This window comes from Apodemus sylvaticus, chromosome 6 (assembly GCF_947179515.1).
Source record: "Apodemus sylvaticus chromosome 6, mApoSyl1.1, whole genome shotgun sequence".
Classification (NCBI taxonomy): domain Eukaryota; kingdom Metazoa; phylum Chordata; class Mammalia; order Rodentia; family Muridae; genus Apodemus; species Apodemus sylvaticus.
Window position 1 is genome coordinate 88,924,196 of NC_067477.1, and position 25,637 is coordinate 88,949,832.

The window sequence follows — 25,637 nt, forward strand, 5'->3', positions numbered from 1 at the left end:
ATTCAACCAGATTGAATTTGACTTAAGATTCTGTCTGGTTTTAATGAAACAGTTAGTTAAGCATGAAGAAAATGGGAGATTTCATTTCATTATAACGTTGACTAGAGTGTTTTACCTCCCACCTGTCCATTTTGCACATTAAATTACATCTAACTTGGAAGCCATGCCGCAAACTCCTTGTATTGACTAGTTAAGCATTAACAGTTTTCTTACTTATCCAGTGGACACTTTCTTGATACAGTTTCTGTGAACTTTCTTAGCTTGTAAAACTGGTGTAGCTCTTACTATCATGAGATATGTAGTCACCGGAGAAGGCAATTGAAAAAGTTAACACAGTTGAATATATAACTGAACATCAATGTAGCTGTTAGGGAGGAGGAAATCACAGTTCAGAGGAGGAACCACTGTGTTACCCTCTATAGGCTAGATATATTTAAATTCTTGGAGGAAATAGAATTCAGTTGAGAGATTTCTTGAGGATGAATAATGCTTGGCTAGACAAAAACCAAAAGAAATTCAAACAAAACAACTGGCTTTATTACTTGGTGAACAGCAAGTCTCTGAGGTGGAAAAGGTCGTGTTGTCTCAGAGCTATGAGAAGAGACATGGGGGCAGTAGTGTGTGTGTGTGTGTGTGTGTGTGATTCTTCACACACTTTACTAAATTACACGTTGCATATGTTTTCTTGGTGTTCTCTTTACCAAAATGTGTTTGTGTTCTTTGACTATAGCTTTACTGAGATATAATTTGCACATCATTTAGTTCACCCATGTAAACTGCACCTTCTTTAGTATATGCTCAGAGTTGTGTAACTGGCACTGTAACCATAGCCAGACTAAGAACATTTTGATATTTGAACATTTCCATCTCTCAACTGTTCTACTTTTTTATTTTTAGAGTGACCTGTTATGACATTTAAGTTTTCTTGAGACAGGGTCTCAAGTAGCCCATGGTGGCTTCAACTTGCTGTAAAGCTAAGGCTGGCATTGGACAGCTTGCTGGTCCTCTTGTTTCCACCTCCTGGTTACAGAGTTTCTCTGCCTGTTCTAGCCGTTGTGTATACATGCAGCCATATAATATGTTCATTTGTGTCTTAGTCTTTGCTCCAGTCACTGAAGTGAGGGACTTGTTCTCTCTTTCATTGAATTGTGTATTCCAGGGACAGACCTCCTCCCATACCCAGAGACAGCTTGACAGATTTTGTTCTATGCCAGCCATATCTTCAAAATTCCAGCAGTTTTCAAATGGCTAAATGAAGAGGTAAAATTGATAGGAACTGAAGTTTCCTTTTCCCCCCTTTTTCTTTTAATAGGTATATTCTTTATTTACATTTCAAATGTTGCCACCTTTCCTGGTCCCCCCTCCCTGAAAATCCCATAAGCCATCTCCCCTTCCCCTGTTCCCCAATCAACACACTTCTGCTTTCCTGTCCTGGTATTCCTCTACACTGCAGCATCAAGCCTTTCTAGGACCAAGGGCCTTTCCTCCCTTTGATGTCTAACAAGGCCATCCTCTGCTGCCTATGTGTCTGGAGCCATGGGTAACTCCATGTGTACTCTTTGGTTGATGGTTTTGTCCCTGGGAGCTCTGGGAGTACTAGGTGGCTCATATTGTTGTTCCTCCTATGGTGCTGCAAATCCCTCCAGCTCCTTGAGTCCTTTCTCTAGCTCCTCTATTGGGGACCCTGTGCTCAGTTCAATGGCTGGCTGAGAGTATATCCCTCTGTATTTGTCAGGCACTGGCAGAGCCTCCCAGGTGACAGCTATATCCAGCTCCAGTCAGCAAGCACTTTTGGGAGCAGACACTATTATCAATAATAGTGTCTGGGTTTTGTAACTGTATATGGGATGGATCCCTAGGTGGCTTAGTCTCTGGATGGTCTTTCCGTTAGACTCTGCTCCATACTTTTTCTCTGTATATTCTTCTGTGGGTATTTTGTTCTCCTTTCTAAGAAGGACCAGAGTATCCATACATGGTTCTTCCTTCTTCTTGGGTATCATTTGATATGTGAAATGTATCTTGGGTATTCCAAGCTTCTGGCCTAATATCCACTTATCAGTGAGTGCATATCATGTGTGTTCTTTTGTGATTGGGTTACCTCATTCAGGATGATATTTTCCAGTGTCCCCCCCCATTTGCCTAAGAATTTCATGAATTCATTGTTTTTAATAACTAAGTACTATTCCATTGTGTAAATATACCACATTTTCTGTATCCATTCCTCTGTTGAGGGACATCTGGGTTCTTTCCAGCTTCTGGCTATTATACATAGGGCTGCTATGAACATTTCCTCTCTTGTTACTTAACCCTGTTCAGAGTTTGAAAATCTTTACTGTTCATGATTTGATCTTCTCTTGTTTGTTAATGAAATCTGATTGCTTCTACCTTTAAGAGGAATGGCCAGTGAACTTTTGTAATCTAGAGTATACATTTTATATAAAACGTCCATGTCCATGCAAAGAAGACAACGGGGAGAGTGTTACTTGGTATTTATTGGACCTTAAGTGTCTCCCAAAGGCTATATGTTGAAGTTGGGTGACCAGCCCGTGGCACTGTTTGGTTGTAGTTGAGCCTTAAGAGGTGAGTCTAGAGGAAGGAAACTGTGACTGTTGATGTGCCTTAGATGAGGATAATGCTGCCACCCACTTCCTGTGTCTGCGTTTGCTTTCTGGCCGCATGAGAGAACAGATTACCTTGACCATGTTCAGCACTGTGATCCATTTGCCCTACCATTGGCTCAGAGTAGCTGGGCTAAGAGACCACAGACCCAAATCCCTGAAAGTGAGTCAAAATAAACATTTTCTCTTTTTAAGAGGCTTATCTCAGATGCTTTTCATAGTAGTGAAAAACTGACTGATGCAGACAAGGTACATTCAGAAGTTTGAGTTGCTTGGTGTAAAGACATGTAGCCAAAGCCAAGGCAATTTTTTGAAGGTGGACATGCTTTAAAATTAAGCTACTGTAATGATTTGCATAATACAAGTAAGTATTGGTGGATTAATCGATAGCTGTTAGAGCTACTTGGTTGCTGGCTGAAAAAAACATCAGAATGCGGGGATAGCACAGCTTTAGGAGACCGTTTGTGCTGGAAGTCACATATGCACTGTTTGGTCAAACCTGAAGTAAGTTCAGCTTTCAGTGTCATTTCTAGTAAAAACTTTGGCCAATGTCATTACCTCCTGCTCCTGACCAAAGAAGGTAGTGTACTAGACTGTGACATCAGCCTAGTACCTTTACTTTTTGTACTTCTAGTACCTTTACTTTTTGTCTTAGCAGTCTGATTGTAAACGGTTAAAAAGTAATAGCTGTACCGCTCAATGATTTGAGTCACAATGTAAAGAAATCCCTTTCTCCATTTTGCTTTAGGCAAGGAAGTGGCTGGCATCAAGTGTGTAAGAGCTATTTTAGTAAGGGCAATGGGTAGGTTATGGAGACTCTCTGCTTGGTCTTTGGACCAGGTAGTAATTACAGACTTGGGGACTCAGCGTTGAATGTCTTCACATTCTGTTCCATGTGAAGAGCACCTTCACATGCCTCTTTGTGAAACTGTATTACGTGTTCATTTGCTTTTCTTTCTTTGCTCCCAAGTCATAGCAATTAAGTGCTTTTTCTTGCCTTCAGTGTGCCAACGTGTAGCACTGACGTTATTTCTTTTTTCTTTAGACAATTAGTAGCTTCCAAATCCACAATGGTCTCCAAATTACTATGTGCAGAAGTAAAATAGAACTACATTCAGGTGTTTAGAAATGCTCAGAAGATTGGAACAATATGAAGGAACAATAGGAAAAATATTTTGTCATCTTTGAATACATTCAAAAATTATGATTGAAGTTTTTAGCCTGTTCCTTATGGAGATCAGAAAAGAATTGTTCCATGAATTAAGAGGAAAAATGAATCATTTAAAAAAATGCAACATGTTCTTTCAAGAAGCACTCAAAGACTCAACTGGAAACATTATGTGATGTTGACTGTATTCTTTGGACTTGTTTGTCCTTGGTTTTATTATCTGTACAGTAAAGTCTTTGTCCTAAGTTGGTCTTTTGAGGATCTTGGAAGGCTGATAGTAAGGAACACATCCTTTTTAAATGGGATTGTCCTTCATGTCAGCATCCCAGGGTACCCTGCTTCCCCTCTACTGAGTAAGGTGACTTGGCTTTTCTATTTGACTTGTGTGTGATTATGTGTGTGTGAGTATATGTGTGTGTGTTTGCATTAATGTGTGTGTGTAACACAAAATGTTAACATTATTTTAAAAGAACAGAATTAAATCAACTGTCTTATGTGTGAGTCTTCTGGACTCTAATATAGATGAAACTGTTCACCATAGAAACAGTTGTGTCCTTTGTCTGCCAGTGAAAACAAATTTTGGTTTATTCTCATCTTTCTCATTCACCATCTTTAGTTTCTGACATAAATTGCATTGGAAATTAGTAACACAAAACACAGAGATATGAACTGTGATGTAAACCATAACATATATCCCAGGATTGTGCAGGGAATGCTAGCAAAACAGGGTTACTCACAGAAACTAGTATAATCTTTGAAAATGCTAAGACTCCATAATAAATTAGAGTGATCCATTCCTCACATCAGCCTCATACTACAATAATCCTAAGCTCTTAGTTAAGCACTGTTGTCATTCTGGGTGACATATGAGAAGAATTGTCACACATCCATGAGATGAGAAACAGCATGACTTCTTGTCAGTCGAGGGACACTAGGGAGCTAAGTCTGGAAGATTTGGAATCAACTTATTTTTAGAAGTGTTTGGTATCTGTATTTTTGTTATTATCCCCAGTTTTATTTTATTTTTTTAAGATAGACACATCATTCAGTAGATATGAATATTTTATTTTAGCAAAGTATATCTGAACAGCCTTTAAATGACTTAACCAATACAGTTTTTGTTGGTTATTTTGAGTTTAAAATGGCACTTGAGACAGATAACCAAAAACATAAAATGGAAAAATGATTTTTTTTTTACAGAGAAAATAGAAGGCAACATGTTTCTGTAAATGCTTTCCTGTCACTTATGCTGGGAAGAGCCATTTGACTATTGGAAGTTGCCATGGGAAGCACATTGAATTTTTGTGGCATTACATTTTACTCTCTTGTTTGCTTGCTTGAAGTTATTCTTTAAGAGATAGTGTGTATCTGCGCGCATATGCATATCTCCTTCCGGCCAGTTCTTCTTTTTTAAGTGCTTGAGTGCTGCTTCTTGAGCAGTCCCAGAGTAAAACTTAGCTTTGATTTTGATGTTCACCTCTCTGGTTCTGGACCATTGGACCATTATGAGCATCTCGGATATTTCCTGTGGATGTGCTGGCACCTGGGCACCACAGTCTTCTTTGTGTCTGTGGTGTGGGACTGTGCTAACATCCAAGTCGCTTTACTGAGAAGCTTGACATTTTAGTCAGTTAGGTGACTGAGAATTGCCTGCTTTATATGTGATTCAGTTGGATAGGAAATTATTACTTATTAATGTCATGGCATATCTTAATAACACCATTATTAGATGACTTTGAGGGAAATAAATGAGCCCTTGGGTGACCATAAAAACCTGTCTATGGCTCTGATACACCAAGACCACTGGAGTTAGGGTTTAACTCCCACTTTCGTTGCTCTTAGCCTGACATTAACAATGCTCATGGGTTGAACACAGCATAGGATAGCCATGTGTCAGTCTCTTTGAGGCAATAGAAAGTGCGTGTGAATCGGTAGAGATAAAAATTAGTCACGAGGACATCACTTGTGAGTTATCAGCACAGCACACGGTATCCCATCCCTAGGTCCTTGGCAGGATTCTGAATCACATCAGCACTGCTGGCCCTCCCCTAACCCCATGCCTGTTCCCACCTGCTGAAATCAGAAATATTCTTCTAACTTTGTTTGCTACATTAGAAATTTCAGAGGGAATTCTTTTCATCCAGTGAAAGGAGAATCAGGCCAGTTTTGAGAAGCTAAAAATAAAACTATGCAAAACTGTTTTCAGAGTGGAATTCATTGGCATTTGTTTCCGTGCATGACAGCCCCTTAGAATACAGTATTGAATCAAACTGTGATTCTGACTTCAACAGTTTTCTTAGTCAGAGTAAGAATATTGACTAGGTTTTTCTTTTTACATCTTAACAGATCTAATTTCAGTTCCTGAAGCTTAATAGTAGTAGAAATAATGTCAATGATAGGAATAATATATTGAGTTTGAAATGCATACTAGAATCTGTGCTGTTATTTCATGCATATTTTCTGTTAAATTATTCTAGCTATAATAGAATTTAAATTGTAACAAGGTAGAAAAAGTTATCAATTTGATAAAAAATAAGAAATGGATAAAATTGTATTACCTTGAAAACTTTCTTGAGGATTCTTAGGATGACATGAGCTACTGTTTCATTAGCTTCTTTGATTCCAACACAATTCCTATTCTTGTTGATGTCAAGACTTCAGGTTGAGAATGGCACAGAGAAGGGAGTTTAAGAAAGGGTTGAGAGTTCCTCACTTTCTCTGATGGAGAGATGACAGGGAGAGAAATGGAGTCACATAGAAAGATGTCCCTGAGAAACTGAGTCACACTGAATGATGTCCCTTAGCTTTCAGAAGTAAATATGTATGTGCTGTGTATGTGAGTGTGTGGTGTGTGGTGGGTGGTGTATGGTGTGTGTTTGTGTGTATGCCTAAATTTGGGTTCTTGGCTCAAATAGGCACAAATACTAAAGAGTTCAGCAAGCAGAGAATATGACAGGCTGCAACATTTCCAGAAACTTATAGTAGACAAAGTAGGGTTACTTGGTGGCCCAAGAGAAGATAATGAGTTGGCAAAGGAGGAGTGTGAGTCTGGTATGGTGATAAGGGGAATCTTGCAGCTATGACTGACTAGCAATCAAGTTGCTTTTTTATTTATACAGGCTTCACAGGACAAAGAGTAATGATTGTCCAAAAAGTACAGATTATATCCTTTTGTCTCTGGACATGTATTTGATTTTTTCATTTCCTATTCAGGGTTACAACTTCAGTCCCAGTTAGAAAGTACAAATAGAACAGATTTTATTTTTATTATTAGTCTTATAATTCTGAGTCAAAGAATCCAAAGAATGTTTTTATCAAAGCAAACACATTTATTATATGACAGCCTGCTTTTACGCTGGCAGTATTTGTACTTTTAAAGGACTGCAGACAAACAGAACATTTCTGAAGAGGCCCTTTTATGAATAGCAAATACTAATACTTAACTTATTTTACTCTAAGTTTCAGCATTTATACTATATAGCAGAAAAATGTTATTTTAGCCAATCTATCTTATTTACTGTATTCTATTCCTCCAAGGGTATACCATGGATGACACCCTATCTTTAAACTTCATATTTGAAGAGCTCTAAAAGTATTTTTAAAGAGACCTTGAATCCATTGCCATTTGTCCTAGCCACTTGGAGTTCTTTAATTATCTCTTAGTTTACCCTGTTCCTTTTGAGTTTGCTTAGGGGAAGATAACCCAAGACTTCTAGAGGCATGGCCTCCTTTAGTTCTTATCAAGATCTCTAGGTCATAAAGATGACTTCCAAATAGACCAGATAAAGTTATTTCCCTAAAAGTAGAAGAAAGAGTAAGTTTAGGACTTTCCTAAAAAGACTCAGATTAATTTTTCTCAGGAAAAGACATAAAAGGAATTATAATGTAGAAAGTCCCCAAGAGTGCAACCCTCAGAGTCCATGTCCTAAAAGAGAGAGACAGAATGACCGCAATAGCAGCATTCAGTCAGCACCGCTGGAGCTATGTCAAGCAGCTGGCTTCCTGGCAAACTAACAGTGGGCACTGCATGGAGGAATCAGGTCCATTTCTTTATGAATCTTGCTAGACAGGAAGATGCTCAGGAAAGGTTTCATATTATAGAGGAAGAGTTTGTAGGGCATACTTCTCTTGCAGAAGATCTATGTTCAGTTCTTAGCACCTGCATTAGTCTAGTTTGTTTTCTATTCCTGTTTCTGACCAAAATCAACTTTACTTTATAACTGCCATATCACACACCATCCCTGAGGGAATCATGCTAGGAAATCAAACAGAAAACTGGAGGCAGGGACCTAGGCAGTGACCATGGAGGAATGCTATTCACTGGCTTGCTTCCAGGCTACTGGAATCCAAGTTCAACTACTTTTCTGATACCGCTCAGGGCACCAGCTTAAGGTTGATATGCCTACAGAGGTATGGGCTCTTATGCATCACTTAGCAATAAATAAAACTCCCAAGACATGCCCACAGGATAATCTGATTGAGGCAATTCCTCAATGTAGAGTCATTTTTCCAAGGTTGTGTTAGGCTTGTGTCAAGTAGACAAAACTAATCAGTACACACATCAGATATCTCATGACTGCCTGTAACTCTAGTGCAATCTGAAGTCTCTTGTACTCAGGCATCTGTACACATGTGGACATGTCCATGAGTACACACGATTAAATACACATGCTTAAAAAAGAGAATATCTTTGAAAAAGATTGTGGGGGAAAGAGAAGAGAAAAGCAATACTTGCATGAAGTCCTTTACCCAGGGACTGGGCTGGGATGTCTTATCTGGTATTTCTCAATACCCAGCTCTTAACTGTCCTCATCACCTATTGCTGACTTCCTAGGATAATGATTTCTAAGCTGAGAAATAGTACATGCCAGTCAATACATGTCAGGATAATACCTGTTGACTAGAGGTTTTAGCAGACTTCTAAATGTGGCTACAAAGTGCGTTACCTTGTTTTAAATGGCACATTTTAGGGACTGAAGAATCTGATTAGAACTAGTAAATATTTTATTTCACTAGATATTCTTACCACTTTTGTTGTGATCTGGATTTTTTATATTGATTTTATTCCTAGCACTAAACAGTTGCTGGAATATATGGTGCTTTTTTATATACACATGGACCCTTTGACTATTTGTGCGAGGCAAGTGGTAATAACTTGGAAGGTTTTGTTTAATGTTTTATAGAATGTTAAGATGTATGAGACACCTACAGTGGGCTTGGCACTTCATGGAAGCCCACATACCAATCTTTGAAAGCATGAATGTCATCGTTTCATGACCAAAGATGATTTTGCAGATGTGATTCAATTAAGGAGCTCCAGGTGAGTTCCTTGACTGACCTGTATTATTCCAGTGGCTGAACACAGGCACACATATCTATCTTACGAAGGAGGTGGGGAGATATGTGATACATACAGAAGAGAAGGGGATAATTTGACCATGGGGTTAAAAGCTGACACAAGAGTGGAGTGCTGCCTTCTGGGCAGCATTTCTGGTGACCATTTCCATCTTGAATTAGCATGTAGGAGATAGGGTGGATCGCCAGAGCCTCACTTGAGATCCTAGCCACCATTTTTTCGTGCTATCCCCAGGCTTCACATAGGTGTGCCCCGTTGCACATGGTCCTGGGGGGCAGGTACTAGAGTATACAGGAAGTGGAAGACTGGCCAAGTGAAGATGTCAGTGATGTAGCACTCATGAATCACCCATGCCTGGTGCGGCCTTGCAGTGATGTGGTTGCCTTTGAGTCACTTACATTCCTTTGAGGAACCCTAATGCCTTAGATTGAGCATGCTGGATATATGTAGTAGAATCCTTTCTTTGGTGTGTCAGTGCTGTATCTGTGGTGAATAGATAGTCCTTCAAGTCCCTCCAGGAAAGTTATGCAGTGGATGGATTTTCCTGAGGCTCTACAGGGAGGAAGGGTTTTCCTAAGGTTCCATAGGATGGGTGGCTATTTCTGAGGCTCCACAGGGAGGATGGCCTTATGAACACCTGGAAAGTAACCTAGTTCAGCTGCTGCTAGGCCTCTTGGCCCAGATCTGTAAATGCACAAACGTGGCTGTTGTAAAGAGGCTCACATATGGTAATTGACTCCAGTTCCCACTGGAACACAGCCCAGCCCTATGTGGAAATCTGAGGCCTCAGGCAGCCCAGCCTTTGAAGAGAGTCAATGGCAGAGTGCAAGTTCTTTTCCCAAAGTCAGGCTACTCATTGCCTAGAGAAAAGCCAGTCTCAAAGGTAACCTGCAAGCATTCAGGGCTCTTCACCTGGGAAGAGAGAATCTTTGATGGGAAACCAGTCTCCTACTGGGAGATTCTCAGTGACAGGGGCGTGGCCTTCATCGTTGAAAGAAAACCAGAATTACTTAGAGAAGAGATCAAATATTGTGAATTTTCTTGTATTTTCCAAAAATTATATAATTATCATCATATACATTTATAATATATTTCCTACTTGAATCCACCAACTTATGAAATATGAAATATATTCCAGTTTCTTCAGAACGTAACTTTTTTTTCTCCAGGACTAAATTCAGATGTCATTTCATTTCTTATTTCATTTTTTTAAGTCAAGTAATCAGAATTAGGAAGTTTAAGCAACATATAGGATAAATTATATGTAACTATGTTTAGATAATTGAGGATTGGAAATTTTTAATTAACCATGGCAATAATCACATCTTTTTAGTCTTTTTAATTAGAATAATAATTTTATAAGTTATTTCTTGGTATGCAATTAAAGTATTTTAATCTACATACTTCTGACACTGAGGATTAGATGTGTATACACACACACACACACACACTATCCATTCTGTAATTCTTTAGTAGTAAAATACCAACCTTGAGGCAAAGGTCTTAGGGTACAACATTTGATGGGTACATCACTCACATTTTGAATGGGAAATCAACTATGGTTTCTTTTTAATGGAATGGATACACTGCGATTTGATTTCCTATCACTTTATACAGCTAAACTTTTCAGTGAACAGCAGTTTTGTTTGGACAAGGCTAGCCACTATGTAAACAAGCCTCTTCAGCTGGTAAGGGGTGTGTGCCCTCATTAGCAAGGCAGCCACGCCCGGCTCCAGGAATTTTAAAATGGCACTGAGGGCCCTGCTGCAGCACAGCTTTTGTTGTTCAGTCATGAGATTTTGCAGAGTCCTTTCAAAAGTAAAGTGTATTGTTCCCTTGCTAGTTTCCCTACTTCAGAATGAGGTGATTATGGTTTCTAAAAACGCACTTTCAGGATGGTAAAAAAATTTTCTTATCCATTTGAAAAGACCTTCCCTCATGTTTGGTGATAAATTTAAAAAATCTTAAACATTTTGAGAACATCTTAGAAAAGGTTTAAATTTATCTGAAAATCCTGCCTTTGATCCCAGGTGCACGGAGTCTGGAAACCCCTCAGAGCCCACAGGCGGCTCTGTTCTCAGAGCTGCTGCTTGGGCAAGAAATTCTGCATAGCAAACAGTTCAAGACTTAGGTGTTCAGAAAGGAATACTAAGTCCAGAGGAGGCTGAATAGCTTTGAATAAATAGGGCAGATTTTTATGATGCCAGGGTACTTGTGTAGCTGAGAAGACAGTTTAGTTCAGCAATGTGAGATTCTAAACTGCTGATGCATTAGGATCCCATTTGTGTGTTCTGATAGAGCTCTCAGTGGTGATAGCATGGGGTAGAGAGAATTCATGGTTTTTTTTTTCTATTTCCATTTCTGTACCCTCTTTTAGTGGCACGTGTATTCTGGTTCTTACCTACCTGAAAGGACTGCAGTCTTCATCTTGTTCCAAGATATTATTTAATGGGTCATTTTCCTATGAACCTATATATCTTAGACAGAACATCCTGGGCAAGTGTTGTGAGGGGTCTAACCCACCCCTCAAGCAATGCATAGAGCTTACCACACATATCAACTAATGTGGAGTCTAGCACATGCATCAGATATTGTATGCACACATTTTACCTAACACAAGTGGTAGCATTCCCATCATGTACTGTGTGGGGTCTAGCACATGCATCATGTAATAAGTGGAGTTTAGCACACATATCAGGTATTCGTGAAGCATTGCGTGGGATCTAACACACACATCACAGTTCATGGAGTCATAGTTTCAACACACAGGTCTCTGGTTCTTTATGGAATTGATTCTCATCCCTAACTATGTTGGGACATTTTCCATAAATCCTAATTAAGTCAATAGTTCCTACTGGAACTTAGGTAGCTATAAAGCAAGCAGGCAGGCATGCATGCATGCAGGCAGGCAGGCAGACAGTCAAACATTCCTGCTGAATTCTAGTTCCCCAACCTATGCTATTCATAGGATTCTAGGAGAATCTGAAGCTCATATTTTAATCATGACCCCATTCCCATACTTTCTATTAACGTGTTTTTAGAGATAAAGAAGATATTAGATGTGTCTTAATTTGGGGGGGTCAATCAGAGTGGCTCAGCAGATAAAGACAATTGTCACCAATTCTGATGACCCTGAGTTTGATCCCGGCACCCAACGTGGTGGAAGAAGAGAACTGTCTCCGATAAGTTGTTTTCTGACTTGCACGTGTATGCCATGGCATGTACATGCACACATGTGCACTCACATTTCTGCATAGTCAAAAATAAATGTTACAAAAAGGTCTTAATTTGGCCCAATTAAACAGTCCCCTTAAATGATAATATAAACGATAATGCTGAACAGTTCTGAAGGACTTCTCACCCTGAGGGGCTTCCACAGCAGCAATTTCCATTCTTCCCCGGCATTTCTTCTGTCTTAAAAATGTGGATTTGCTGATTAGCTATTGGACTTGTATAAAATGCCATTGTGTCCTTATTAGGATAAGGAGTTTTACTTTTATTCTGCTTTAGTGAAAGGGACAGGTATGGCTTTGGCCTTTCTAGGACACTTACACTACTGTTAAATGAATATGTTTCCAGAGTGGCATATTTGCATTTTGTAGTAAATACTAGTAATCATTTTTTTTAACTTGAAAAATTTCGCAAAGAAATAAAGAAACGGAGCTGTGCTAGCTGTGAACCTTTCCTATGCATCTGATCACATTCAGGCCTTTGTGGAGAAAGGCCCCTGCTGCCTGAGAAGATGGCAGGTGTTATGAGAAGTTCTGCTTTTCGGAAAAGTGACAGAAGAATTGGTTTGTTAGATAATATCATCAGTATTGTGAATATATAAATTAGAAAATTTGTCAGTGTGATTAAGTGAAAATTAAGTGAAAATTCATAGGAAACGGGTTTATTTTACCTATTGATATGGTATGGAATGTGGTTGGATATGAAGTATCCTTAGAATAAATGCTACACAAAAAAATTCTGTGCCATATGATTGATCTTGTTTGTGGAAAAGTGCCTAAGTTGACAAGGGTCAGTTGGTAGTGTCACTTCCTTTTCTTCTGGCTGTCTTGTGAGGTGCGCGGATTTATCTGTAGGAGTGCAGAGGGGCCACAGAGGACAATATTAAGTGTCATTCATGAGGCTCCATCCTTTGGGGGGGAGGCAGGAGGAACAGCCTTCATTGCCCTGGAACTCAGCAAGTAGGCTGTACAACTGGCTTTCTTTGTGCAAAAGTATGAAACCTGCAACTCCCTTATGTCCAACAATGCCACACATGTTTTTGATTTTCAGGACTTTGGGTCATTCCAGTGGTTAAGTGTATAGTAAAACCAGTGTTTTTGAAGAAGTTTGTGTGTGGGGGGAATGAGGGAACTTTCTGATTATGAATAATACATGTTTATTTTAGGAAACTGGAAGCTAAAAGAAGATAAGATCTGCTATTAGCACCAAGAACAGCGAACCTGGATGGTTTTCTTCCCACAGCTCATGAAAATTGTAAGATGTGTGCCACTTGCTGTCCCCTGTTCTTACCCTTTTGCATCTGTCCCTAGATGCACTTTCTGTTTGCCATGTCAGAAGCCTTGGGGGTCAGATTGGACGTTATCTCTTGGTGCTGTGGATTCTCCTTCCTTGACCATTTCTGTGTACCATTTCCTCTTGCCTGGCCCTTCTTCCCTCACCCGGATGTCAGCCTTCTTCTTCTTTTATTGGGACCCATGCGGTGCTGCTCTGCTCAAGCTTCCTTGCATGTGGAACGCTCTCCCACTGCTGCATCATCCTAAGATGAGCTTAGTCCTGTTGTTTTAAATGTCAGCCCAATGATGCCATATTGTTCTAGGTCTGCTGATAACTGCACAGCCCCTTTTCATCTTCTCCTCACTCTGTACTTTAGTTAAGAAGTTGAGACAAGAAGTTTCTAGATCACCTTTGGTTTGTTGTTGTTGTTGTTTAAATTCAACAATAGTTGTGTCTTGCTGTTTTCCTTACTCTTCTTCCAACATTTTTGAAGTCTCAAGAGTCCCAAAGCCTAAGAAATGAAACAAAATCTCTTTGCAATGCTGCATGCTTATATAAATGTTTTTCAAATAGAATCTTTCCATTTCTTTCCCCCCAGAATTCATCTTATCACCAGCAACTCTGGGAATTCTTTCTGTACACTGTTTGATCTATGTAGAGTCTCTATACTTCATAGTCAAAGTCTCTATACATAGTAGACTTTGTAGAATGTAAGTCAGTAAATAATCTTGAACAAGTACATCAGATGGACATCCTAAAGAAGCACTATTTTTTTGTGGATTTTATCAAGACAGGTAGCAGTGATAAATGTGGGCTAATTTTTTGCCATTTATTTCTGATTCCTATGAGGTAGATTTGCAGATGGCTTTGGTTTCATGATGTTAACCATCTTGTAAGAGACAAATACTCATAAAGATAATGGGAAGACATCAGAAGGTGATTGCATGTAGAGATTAATAATGTGAAGTAATGAAGTAGGTGATAGGATAGGATTGGGTGAAGGCCCATGCTTTTAACTTGAGTGAACATTTAAGGCTGTGAACAGTGTCATAACACTGTTGTATTGATAAGACATATGCCAATCATCTATTACCATGGAGTAGTAGTGATAGACTTTTGTATTTTGGGGCTATAGGTCTTAGGGCTAAAGACTTACTTTAAATATGCAGAAAATATTCACTTAAACGTGGAAGGAATATGCGATAGAATCCAAATAAATTATTATAAGAGATAATAAGGAGACTCCTCATTCTCCCTGTAGATTGGCCAAAGTAAATAAATGAATAGATGTAAAGAGAGGTATTTTAAGTTTATATAGAGGATGTTTATTTGGATATGGTATCTTTGATAGCCTATATGTGTAGGTGGGAGATATCTGTTTGAGGGGAGTGGAAAATTTCCTCTTCAGGAAGGAGAAACAGTCTAGGTAATTTCAGAAATCCGTATATTTTTTAGGCTGAGGGGAAGTGAGCTAGGTGGGCTGGAGGTAGCCCTGCATAGGAGAAGACCCACACAGAGCAGGAAGAGTGCTTTGCAGAGGTGCTTGGAAAGAATGGCATTTCTCTGGAAAGGGGATATTTTGCAAGCAGGAAATACTGTTAACTTGCCCTGGAGTGCTTCATGCCAGTTGACTGGAGAAAAAGGAACCAAGAGAAGAGACAAGGCCCATAGGAAAGGGTCTGTCAGAGGGACACTAATTGGAATACTGAGCACAGTGGTGATCTATAAGAATGTAAAGCTATGATTGTAAGTGCTGGCTGGGAGAGTAGGCACTCCGTCTAGTCATACCATGTACCATACATACTATTACTTTAGTTGGAACAGTAATTTTCTTTCAGGAACAATGTTGTGTGTCTAAGTCATTATGAATGACTTAGAGATTGGAGTCATTATGAATGACTCCACTAAGAATGAGGAGTCTCCTTGTTATCTCTTACAATAATTTATTTGGATTCCTTTGCATATTCCTTCCACGTTTAAGTGAATATTCACAGTCATTGATGGAGATGTTAATTTTTATGGAACATTCTATTTGCTTAGCTTGGTCAGAAAAACAACAAAGGAGCCTCCTTTTCTAATAGCTGCCCTTACAACTGCCTTTCATATTTTGATCAGCTCTTGGGTGGCTCAGGTATTAGGTTGTATGTCACTGAACTAAACAATTAACCAGCTTTCTGAGGCCTAAAGGAAAAGGGGCCTTTGGTTTGTGTGCAGTGATTAGTCTTTATCTAATGAAGAAGAGTAGATGATAACAAAGAGCTTGCTTAAGTCACACACATTAGTCTTGGATTACTCGTGTGCTTGTTGTTCTCTTTCTTGCAAAATAGCTTTTCTCGTATTTTACCCTATTAATGGTTCTTGGCATCTAGGCAGTCTTCCAGTCCAGGGGGAAGAGCAGTCACCATGGAAAGTCCCGTCATGTCCCTCATCTTCCTGAGAAACAAAGCAGGCAATCCTGATGTTTCAAAGTGCTCTGGGGCCTTACAGTTTCAACAGAAATAGGCACAGTTTTCATTTTTTTTGATAGAGATAAGAGGAAGACATTAAACCACTAAAAGGACATTGATGGTTTTCTTCTAAGAGTCATTCAACTAGTAAGTAGTTTTATTAATCCTTCCTAGTAGGTGTTGGCAAGGCTCTGTAGAAAGCTGCTCTTTCTACTTAACTTATATACACACTGTTATTTCTAAATAGGCCATCTCACTCTTTTTGCTGAAAGGCAATAATATCTTTATCACTGTCTGTTCATAAACACTCACTCACAGGCAGAACTTTCTACATCTGGCTGTGCCTCTTTGGAGAAGGGCAGAAAAAAGTTCTTCCCAGGGTGTATTATTTTTGACTCTTCAGATGTAAGATGAAATTGTTTAACACTTAAGGGAAAAATAGAGATTGCTTGCTTCAGTATAATTTGGAAGGTTATAAAATTTGAGCTAAATATTGATGTTTGCTTTGACTGTTTTTGTCTTCTAATTTGCTTGGGTGAGATCACTTCTGTGAACTTGGGGAGAATCAGTTTCTCTGTGTGCAGTGGACACATGGAAAATGTACCCATTTAGCATATATTGTTTATTTTTTATTATATTTTAGTAAGAAAAAATGTGAATAGTAAATTTAATAAATACTTAAACATCCATTAACTTCCCTCATTCTCTAAGATATCTCCTTAGATGCTTTCTTTCTCTTAAGAAATAAACCATGGAAGGTACTGGAGTCCTGTGAGGTGGTAAGTTCTGGTAAAGGCCCTGGCCACCAAGCCAGATGACCTGAGTTGATCCCTGGAACCCACATAATGGAAGGAGGTAACAGACTTCCAAAAGTTGTTCTCTGCTTGCCACACTGTGGCATGAACATTCACACATGTGCATATACATACATAATACATACATTCACACATGTGTGTATATACATACACATACATATATACATATACACATATACACACATATACACATACACACATACACATATACACACATACACACATACACACACATATATATACATATGTACATATGTACATATATACATAAACACATATACATATATACATATACACATATACATATACACATATACACACATATACACATATACACATATACATATATACATATATACATATATACATCATACATACACTACATACACCCTCACATATAGACAAATATAGTAAAATAAAAATATTGTTAATATTTTTAATTATGTATATATGCATGTCTGTTTGTGGCTATGTACATGTGAGTACAGAGATCTTGGATCCCTGTGGAGCTGGAGTTGTAGGCCTGATGTGGTGCTGAGAATAGGACTCAGGCCCTCTGAGTGAACACTGTACACTTAGAACTGTAGATTCATCTCTCCGCCCTGACTTATCCTTCCACCTGTAATTATAAATGTTTCACTAATATGTCCCATCATTCTGCATTTTTACATGACATATGACTTATTCTTCAATTATTTTCAGTAGGAAGAAGTACCAGTATTATAGTGTATGGCTGTAGGCCTTTTGTATTGATAATTACACAGAACTCTATTATTCTCATATATTTCAGTGTTTGTATATCCGTTCCTCTTTTCATGAGCACATAGATGGTTTCTGTATTTTCTGATCTTAATAGCCTTCCTGTGAGCATTATGACTTTCCCCGGGGAGACATGGAGAGCTCTCCTAGGAGCAGATTCGCTGGGCATTTGCTAGTTTCTTGTAGCTGCTGAGAGAAGTTCTGCTAACTTAAAATTCGTGGTGATTCTGGTAGGACTTCATTTTTTTCCTGAGTCATCATTAGAGAATTCTTTTTCTTTCCTTGCCCTGTCTGTAGTGAGCATGCTCACACCTGGGCTTATGACCTCACTTGGATCATAAAGCTCTCATGATGTGTGTCTGTCTATTCCATGTCTGTCCAAGTCCTCTCTGCTTTCCTTTTACACTTTTAAGATTCCCTGGCCAGAGAGATTTCCTGGAGAATGGAGGTGCTTGTCCATCAGCCTGACAACCCCGGATCCCACAGGGTGTCAGGAGAGACTTGATTCCTGAGAATCATTCTCTGGTCTCTATATGTGTGCTGTGGTACATGTGCACCTGTGCACACAGCAAAATAAATAGATAAACAAGAATTAACAAAAAATAATGATAGGTGTGGTGACTCATGACTATAAACCCATATTCAGAAGGCTGAACCAAGAGTATTACTGTGAGTTTGAAGGCACTCTGGCCTAACAGTGGGAATCTAGGCCAGCTCGAGCTACATAGTAAGACCCAGTCTAAAACAAAAACAAACAAACAAACAAACAAACAAACAAAACAAAACCCAGCAAATAAACTTACAATTAGTGCGTGCCTTGGCCGCACTTGAACAATCCAGGACATCCACCATAATCTGGAAGTCACTTTACTGGCAACTTTAATTCCATCTGCAACCTTAAGTCCTCTTTTCCATGTAAATAGCATATGCACAGACTCTAGAAGTCAAGTCAGAACATTTGGGCAAGGTCTTTCTCTACTTGTCATAGGATGTAGACCATTATAGATCAGCTAGATTGTCTCCCACAGATATTCTAAATGGTATGTGAACATTTACACCCTGAAAGTGCATGTGAGACTCGTTTGTTCCACATCCTGCCAACAATGGGATTATAAGACTTTAAAACATTGTCCAATTTGACGGAGAGACTGGGTAGCTCCCTATGCAGCCTTTCATATCATTATTGGAGCAGACGGTTTTTCTTTTTGCCCACAACCAATTCCTTTCCTGTTTTTAGCTTGCTGTTTTCTTCCGTTAAATTCATTTAGAGATATTCTTCACAAAATTGAGTTATAAATTCTTTGTCCTTTGTTTGTCTGTTCTCTTGCATTACAGTGCTTTCTCCAGCTTGATTGATGTTTATACTTCTATAGGGTTGCTATTTTGGCATACATATTTTAATTTAAAAGTTGATAAAGTCTGTAATTTTTGACTTGAAGTCATGAAATTTTATTTCTGTTCATTAAATGTTTGTATAGCTAAGTATAGTTTTATAATTTTCTTTCTATCTAAACACATTTTTATATTCTGAGATATAACAACCTAAAAATGCCTGATTAATTGGGTTATCTTGGTTTTATATAGATTTTAGCAAAGATTTGTGGGCTGATGGAATAATGCTGCTAGAAAGAGCTTTGAAGATGATCTGATTTGGTTTGAAACTGATGCCTAGAGATACAGTGGCGGATTGAGAAGCTACTGTATTGTCAGAGAATGCTGTACACACTGTTTTTTGTTGTCTTTGTTGCAGAGGAGTCAGCCTTTGAGTCAAACTTGTATATGTGTGTGTGTGTGTGTGTGTGTGTGCATTCTTGCATACATACAAATACAGGCATAAAGACTAGTAAATTACCTCAGTTATTAACCCTTGCCTTACACCTTGCTTGACACAGTGGCTCTTTGTTATATTTCTGTGGAGCATGGCAGACTAGCTGGTCAACCAGCTCCCAGCGTCTTCTGTCTGCCTCTCATTTCTCTGCAGGAGTACTGACTTACAGATTCTCATGTTACATGGACAGCTTTTACATACATTCTGGGGATTCAGACTCAGATCTTCATGCTGGCACAAGTGCCCTTCCCCATGGAGCCCTTTCCACAGCTCCTTGAGTAGACATTTCATGCTACTGGGCCTGGGTAAAATAATGACTGCTCATGTATAGCCATAGAAATAAAATATATGTGCTAGAAATCCTTATAGGGATTGGATGGCAATGGATTACTTAGCCCCTCATTATCCAGGAATAAAGATACCTAAGAGGTGAGGAGTCAATCATTGGCTATTATCATTGCGACTCCTGAGAGGAGAACTGTAAAATAAGATACAAGTGTAGCTGAGGATCAGTCAGCTTCCCTGGAGTATATGTTACCCTTGGGATAATCAGTCCCAAATATGTTTCTCTTGTGGATTACATTCTGAAAGGAAACAGCCTAGTGAAATCAGACTTCCCTATATCTACAACACAACTTGAGCCCCTCCTCCGCCTTCCCCTATATAGGGATTTGTTTCCCCTATGTCAGTTATAAACTCTTTAAGCTCAGAGATAAAATTAAGTACATTGCTGATGCTCAAAATAAGTGTCTCAAGATTTTTTTCACTTCTTTTTCCATAAAGGAGTGTTGGAGAGGAACTTAAAAGTGAGTGACAGTTGACAAAGATGTGGTTGCCTGGCAACTGGCAATTTAAATAACTAGGAGTTGATATGATTTACTAACCTGATAAACAGCAAGAACTTTAATATACTCCAAAGGACTGCTACAGATGTTGCATTGAGCTATTTATATGTGTTGATCTATCTCAATCTATTTTAATATATGCATGTGTGTATATATATGCAGTTTTTTTTTCCTGGCAGAACGGGAATATGAAAGCAAAAGTCTCTGTCTCTTCCCCTATGTGACATTAATAGAAGTTACCTTCAATGATAATTGTTTTAGCTTCCTCGGGTTTATACAGATTTTTAGTTTCAAAGGAATCGTTCTTACTCAGAGGTAATAAATATCTTGTGGAATTGGGGCTGTTGATGTTTCGAATTCTAATATGTTATTTTAAGTCCGTAATTGTTGTTGTCTTACTTTCTCAAGTTTTATCACTTAAACTTTTCTCCATTTGTTGAAATGGCCTGGCTATGGCTGTTGATTCTTCACAGAAGTAATGGTGATTAATAAGGCTGACCCAAAGTGAGTCAGCTTAATTGATTGGCCTGTTTTCCTTAGGGGCTTAGCAGTCTTTCAATGCTTTCCTGGGCCAGTTACTTTCCTAGGGTAGATACACCATCTTCCTACCACCTGTCCCTGCTGGCTCTCTTCAACGTGGTTCTTCCAAGGGATGGTAGAAGAGCTGCAGCCACTGTTTACCCAAATAGCATAGTGACCCAGTGAGTGATCTTTCCCTCCTAGAGGAAGGTCAGAGCTCTTATTTTACATATAAATCCTGTATTGTGTATTTAAATATTCAGTATAAGATTTTGCCATTTTGTCGACCATGACAATGTTGTTACTAGCACAGATATTGAGCTGATTTTTAGGACTAGTTTAAACTTTTCTGGGGGAGAGGTTGGGTCAAGTGTAGAAGACAATGATGGCTTTGACAAATACTTTATGATACAGGAATACACAAACATACTTTTCCAACAAAATATCTGATAATTTGAGGACATGGCTAGATAATTTTAAAATTTCTATTGAAATTATTTACAAACTATCTGGGTAGGTAAGACTTGGGGGAAACTGGACTAAGAGCACATTTTTGCAAACTATGTACATTTCCATAAAACCAGCATTCTAAGTCTGAATGGCAGCTTTTCCATGACACTTACCCTCTTTTAATCACAATAAAAATGTCCTTCTCCACATTCAGGTAGACTGTACTGTCCTAGTCCTTAGAAAATGGGTATTGGCATTTTGTGGTGATGGAGACAGTTGGCAAAATAAAGACCCTGACTGTCATAATGATATCATCCAAGTATTGAACACAACGCTAAGCATTTCAAATACCCTGTCACTCGTTCCTACCGGGACTTCAAGTCACTGTTAGGCCTAGCTATTTCCTGGTGAGGAAAGAGATGTTAGAATGATAGAATCATTTGCCTGTGAGCATGGCACAGTGAAATCAGAGGTGGAGTTTGCATTTATGTTAGTCAATCCAAAGCCAAGTGTGCTTTTTGTCGTGTTTCTATTTTGTAATTTTGCATCCTCCTTGTTCAAATATATTTGCCAGTCATGTACACATTTATTTTTAATTGTAATCATGTGGAAGCTTTAATGAAAGAAAACCAAACAAATAAGCATGCTTTAAACAAAACAACAAAACAACAAAAAACCCCAAAACCCAAAAACCAAAAATGTTTGCTTTTGAGCATTTATCTCAGTGTCTCAGATAAGTCCAGAATCTTCCTTTTCAGAAGGGCCCTGAATCCACAGCCAGGGAAATCCCTGGTGGGAAACCTGGGTGACAGGTGTTCAGAAGCTCATTGTAAGCACAGGTTACATCCCTGCACAGCTTTATAAAGCTCCTGTGATAAATCCAGTTCACTCAGTTGCAGTATCTGAGTCAGAGTTACTCTCAGTGGGAATGTAAATCTGAAGTCTGTGTGAGATCGGCAGGCCTGTACACCTTGGTTGGACAGAATTCAGAGAAGATTTCTGAGATGACGATCCATGTAGCTCACATTAGTGAACGCAGGGCAGGTAGGTGTTTCTCCGTGTGTTATGTGCAAACAGGAGATCGCTGTGGGAAACAGCGAGTGTGGGCAAGAGCCAGGGAGGGATAGGATTAAGCTAGATCTTAGGTTCTTAACAGCCTGAGAGTAGATGAGAGGATGAAGGGGGTGGGGGTGGGGGACAAAAGAGGCTGGTTTAGCTCACTAGTTAAATCGGATTCTTCAGGCAGGTAGGTGACAAGTTAACTGTCTGCTAAGCTAGAAGATGTCTTGACACAGCCTCTCTAAAGGATATCAGATGTGGGCCTGAGGAGAAAATCACTGAGGAAAGGAAGGGCCTGGCTGCTTGAGAACACTGTGGCTCTAGTCTGTGGTATGTGGTGTTTGGTATTACACTTTATTTTTTTGCCTTAGGGGTATAACTGCAGGCCTAGAGTGCTGTTGTAGCCACTTTAAAGTTGGATGGATTGCTAGCAGATAAAGCATTGAGTAAAATCAGCAGCAAGTCCACCCACCATAGACAGGCATGGGAATTTGGAGGAGAATGACCTCCACAGACTCTTGTATTTAAATTCTTGGCCCCCAGTTGGTAGAACTGTTTGGGAAGGATTAAGTGTGGGCTTGCTGGATGCTGAGAGTGTCACTGGGGCAGGTTTTGATGTTTCAGAAGACTTGTGCCCCTCCCAGTTGTGCTTTCTCTGCCTTGTGCTTGGGACTAAATCTCTCCTAAGTTCTCAGGTACTGGTTTTGCACCATGCCTACCTACCAGCCAGCTGCCATGGTCCCTATAATAGGACCTTCCTTCTGAAAACTCTAACCTTCTGAAACTGTAAGCCCACAAGTAAACTCTTCTATCCAATGCTCAGCCGCGGAGCCTTATCATGGTAGAAAAGTAACTAAGGTAACAGGCCTGAGGCCCTATTGAAATTCCTAAAGTGATAGAAGAAGAATAGTTCTTCATGGAAGGGGAATAGTCTCCACATGAGGGAAATAGACTACAGTTTTCTTTAAATTTCTACAATGTGATAGCTGTTACTAGCTTACTTAAATTTTTTTTTGTCCATTTACACTCAAGTGATTTTTTACAATGCAGGTAACATCAATGAAAGATTAAAGTGAGCGTGGTGTATTCACAAGCAAAGGATAACGCAGTATTTTCCTTTAGAATACACATTTGTCTTCTAAAAGAAAGACAGCAAGGAAAAAAAGCTTGAGTAATTAGATCCTTTTGTCACTGTAGCAGAGGGAGATGATTAATCGCTGTGCTACAGAACTGTGCTCCGCAGCAGGAGGTGCCCCGTGTCACTCTCTGCTCTTAGAATGGATCTGGCTTGAAGTAAAGTACAATTTGTATACTAATGCTAATAATAGCCAATCTTTTGAGTATGTTCCCCTTCGTGTTGCTTCCTATTATTTCCGCTAATCCTCAACATGACCTGGTAAGTTAAATAATTCATGTTTAAGCAACTGAAACTCAGAGAGGTTAATTGACTTCCAGACCACCCCGCTAGTGAGACACTTTACAGGACCACTTTGCTGTGTGGAGGTACTGTCAGATCTTCATGAGGTAAGTCCCAGCATTAAAGAATTCTCAGACCCCCCAACCCCTTAAAGTACACAATATTGGAGCTTGAAAAGAGGCTCTACACCGCTGTAAATTACAATGATGGATAAAGGGCCTTTGTATTTGGCTTGCTGATCATTGGAGAAGACCAGGGGAGTCCGATTCTTTTAAGCATGCTTCCTGGTCAGTTTTCTACAGCTGGAGGTTAGAGTGTAGGAGTTACAAAGCCCTCCTGCTGTGCAGTATCAGTGGTTGTCTGTTACAAGTTCCTTCACTTCCACTATTACTTCCTGCTCACATTCTATTTTGGACTTCTGTCCCTTGTGTATTTACAGGTAGATAGAGTACTCTCTCTCTCTCCTCTTCCCTCTCCCTCTCCACCTTTCCATCTTGTTCATGTCTTGCTTCTTGGCCTTCTATGTCTAGCCTCTTTGACTTCACTGAAAAACCAAAAAGGAAAGTGTACATCCTGCAGTTTCTGGCCCACATGAGCTCAATTCGATGTTTCTGAGGTCTGATTCCTTCTTGTCCAAGGAAGGGAAGGAGTGGAAACGGGTCTTCAAATACCATCCAAGAAAAACTATGGAGTAAAATGTTTTGATAAAATTATATTTATTATAGTAGGGATTGTTGAGGATATAATTTGGGTACTGGATACCCTGGGGACTAAATCTGATGTTTTAAAATTTCAGGACTACCACAAAAGATCTATTTTTATCAGTACAGGTACTGTAGTTGGCAGAATTTCTTCTTCTGAAATGAAATATCCAGCAGGCCATTTCTGATTATGTTGTGTATTTTTAGATGTTACCATTGAGTTATATTTATAGTATAGACTACTGAATCCTATCTTAAATATGCAAAATATATGCATAACTAACCTCCCAAGCTGTGTTCCTTGCTCTATATTACACCCATAATGTAGCCCATGTTTAAGTTGTTCTCCAAAAGTCTTGGAAAGCTTAGTATTTGCTTGTCAAACGTAAGCACTGAGAGTGTGTGTGGCGTGTGGCCCTCTGCATACTGCAGCCTTCTCATAGCTAAGTTTTAAGGGTAAAATTAGGAGAGCACAGGTAGGTAATGAGGCCAGTGTTCTTGCACAGATAAAACCCCAGACACCAGGAATGAGGATTAGCTGAAAGGAGCTGGTCTGCCAGTGTTGTCCTTGTGTCAGTGATCCGGGAGTACTGAATGTGGGCTGTGACATTAGAGAAGGTTAAACTGCAGACTGAGGCTTTGCTGTCCACTTGCTAGTACCAGCCTCCAAAGCTCAAAATCCCCAGATTCCCCACTGTTCTGTTTCTCAGGACAACTTAAGCCCAGTCCTTTCCCTGATACCTTTGGGACCGTTCTTGTTCTTGGTATCCCATCCTCCACTCTCATGGTGACATCTGCTATATTTGGAGGCAAAATAGAGCTTGTAGAGTTCGTCTGACAGCAAAGCATGTCCTCCCCACTTGGGGAATTGAAAACATTGGAGGCTGATAGGACACTCCACACCGAGCCCTTCTCACAATTAGAGAAATCACTTTGATTGAAAGGCCTATGGAATAGCCCTGCCTTGTATAACACATTTCATAAGTAGCTTTCAGCCATTGTCCTTTGTCTCCTGTAGCCCATGAAGGTAATGTTGCCTCAGGGTCTGCTCTTCATGTCCGATGGCCCAGATTCTGAATTTATATTTTTCATATATCTTATCAAATCAAGAACTATCTTATAGTCCTTCAGAATTGCATGTTAACAAAC

At 39.3% G+C, this 25,637-nt stretch overlaps 1 protein-coding gene across 5 annotated transcripts in view; it reads left to right on the plus strand.

Moving 5' to 3' along the window:
* Nucleotides 1-25,637, plus strand: part of Hdac9 (histone deacetylase 9) — an 858,974-nt gene that overhangs the window by 47,348 nt on the left and 785,989 nt on the right. For 3 of the 5 annotated variants that reach the window (XM_052185941.1, XM_052185943.1, XM_052185940.1), the window contains exon 2: nt 13,539-13,627. The exons of the other annotated variants lie outside the window; for them this stretch is intronic. The gene's annotated coding sequence lies outside the window, so the exon portion shown is untranslated. The remainder of the gene's footprint in view (nt 1-13,538; nt 13,628-25,637) is intronic. 5 annotated transcript variants of the gene reach the window in all.